This window comes from Octopus bimaculoides, chromosome 10 (assembly GCF_001194135.2).
Source record: "Octopus bimaculoides isolate UCB-OBI-ISO-001 chromosome 10, ASM119413v2, whole genome shotgun sequence".
NCBI classification, from domain to species: domain Eukaryota; kingdom Metazoa; phylum Mollusca; class Cephalopoda; order Octopoda; family Octopodidae; genus Octopus; species Octopus bimaculoides.
Genome location: NC_068990.1, coordinates 25911121 through 25913460, shown reverse-complemented (window position 1 = coordinate 25913460; position 2340 = coordinate 25911121). Strand labels below are relative to the sequence as shown.

The following is a 2340-nucleotide window of genomic DNA, read 5'->3' as shown; positions in this document are numbered from 1 at the left end:
TAGCAAAAACTACAAAAAAGAAATGATAAATAATGTTAATAATAATTCTGAAGAACGAAATCCAAAAATAAATTTTGGTAGGGATTAATTGAGATTAGCCAATCAGATGGTTGATTGGTCGGCTGGTTCCGTTTCAACTACCAAAAAAGTCATGTAATTAAATGCCTCTTTAAATAAATCGTAAACACAGTTTATGGTTTATTTATTAAACGCTTGTATTACAAGAAGCAAGTATATATATCCTATGGTGTATAACATATTCTATAGCCTGTAAAATATATATTGTACAGCGCATAATATTTAAAGCTATGTTGATAAATATCTTCAGAATTCCCCCACGTAGTTGATTATTGGATTAATGCCAGGTAAGTAACATCTGTTCGTCGCAGCTTTTCAATATTGTTCTGGGTTTTTTGGGGTTTTTTGCAGTTGTTGTTATTATTCGTATTATTACTATTATTATTAATACTAAGATGGGGATCTGGCAGAATCGTTAGCATGCCAGGCAAAATGCTTAGCAGCATTTGTCTGTTTTTATGTTCTGAGTTCAAATTCCACCGAGGTCTACTTTGCCTTTCATCCTTTCGGGGTTGATAAATTAAGTACCAGTGAAACACTGGGGTTGATATAATCAAGTAATCCCCTCCCACCAAAAGTTTCCGATCTTGTGCCTTCAGTAGAAGGGATTATTATTATTATTATTATTATTATTATTATTATTATTATTATATTCTTTTTCATGTATAGAGTTTGTATTTTAATGTTTATGTATTAGAATATTGATATTTACATCTTAAAATATGTAACATGATTATATGTTTCAGATATATAGATATACAGATACATTATTTATATACACACCCACACATACATGTATTCAGACCATTTAATGTACACAGTATAAAGATAGAAGCTAATAGTTTCTTGCTCTGCAGACACATGTCTAGACAGGTTTTATATAACATACCCTGTCTCCCGCAAGCAATCTTCAGCCTCTGTGCATATAGTCTGTTCAATTTGAAAATAAGGACACTGGTACATGAGAAGTTACAAGAAAAAAAGCAAGAAGGTTGATGCAAAAAGTGGAAGGGTGAATGAAAAGAGAAAATTAGAGTCATGTCCCCTTTGATCATAAAACTCGTAGAATAATTCAACAGAGAGGGCTCCAAGCATATGAAGACATTACTTTTGGTGAGGACACCACCCTTTCCAGATTGAACAGCTGTCTTGCAGACTTCGAACCCTTTTTTCATTGAATTATTCTACAACAATTTAATTATGGTGTCTACGGTGGAAGGGTACATAACTCTAATTTTCTTTGTCATGCTGAATCTTCCAGAGAACTGTGTTAGAGGTGCACTTGACTGTGACGTTCTCAGCCACATACACATTAATTGCATGAGCCAGCTGTTCCATTTATCAGGCCAACTGGAGCACTCATCCTCATAACCAATGAAGTACCAAATTAGAGATTTTACTTAGAACTTCACAATCCACAAGACCCTTCAAATAATTCAACGTTTCACTTTTATCATATCTTCTTTATATGGTTTAGAGCAGCGTTTCTCAACCAGGGTTCCCCAGAACCTCAGGATTCCATAAAAGGTTCCTAGGGGTTCCGTGAGAAAGAGTGAGATAAGCTGATGCTAATTTCATGATCGTAATATTACTATACATGCACAACATATTATTGTAATATAGATATCATCCTATCTAACCTATTATGTTATCAAAAGATATAACAACCATATATATATATATATATATATATATATATATATATATATATATATATATATATATATATATTTAGGAGGGGTTGTAATTTACTTGTAGAATTTATTTATCAATATGGTTGTACACTGAGTAAATGTGTTTGAAAATTGTGGTTTATTTGGTTTGTCTGTTTCCAAACAACACTTATTTTAGAGCTGTTGACACCGCCTGATTGACTGGTACTGCCCAGGGTTGAAACCATAATTATATCCCTGGGGCAGCTGATGATAGAGGTATGTTGGACTGTTTGTATGCCTGTTTTTGTATATGTGGAATAGTATTATTGGATTGTTGGTATGGCTGTGGAATAGTATTATAACACATCCTTTTGAGATCATCATCATCATCATCATCGTTTAACGTCCACTTTCCATGCTACCATGGGTTGGACGATTTGACTGATTACTGGTGAAACCGGATGGCAACACCAGGCTCCAATCTAAATTTGGCAGAGTTTCTACAGCTGGATGCCCTTCCTAACGCCAACCACTCAGAGAGTGTAGTAGGTGCTTTTATGTGTCACCCGCACAAAGGCCAGTCAGGCGATACCGGCAACGGCCACGC

The 2340-nt window shown here is 34.7% G+C and overlaps 1 protein-coding gene and 1 long non-coding RNA gene across 5 annotated transcripts in view; one reads left to right on the top strand and one right to left on the bottom strand.

Annotated features, from left to right (window-relative positions):
• The window catches only part of LOC128248883 (uncharacterized), a 47719-nt gene that overhangs the window by 6070 nt on the left and 39309 nt on the right, over positions 1 to 2340 (bottom strand). The window lies entirely within an intron of this gene.
• Positions 1 to 2340, top strand: part of LOC106877481 (heparan sulfate glucosamine 3-O-sulfotransferase 5) — a 471645-nt gene that overhangs the window by 446164 nt on the left and 23141 nt on the right. The window contains exon 1 of one of the 4 annotated variants that reach the window (XM_014926422.2): positions 211 to 365. The exons of the other annotated variants lie outside the window; for them this stretch is intronic. The gene's annotated coding sequence lies outside the window, so the exon portion shown is untranslated. Of the gene's footprint in view, positions 1 to 210; positions 366 to 2340 lie in introns of those variants that run through there. 4 annotated transcript variants of the gene reach the window in all.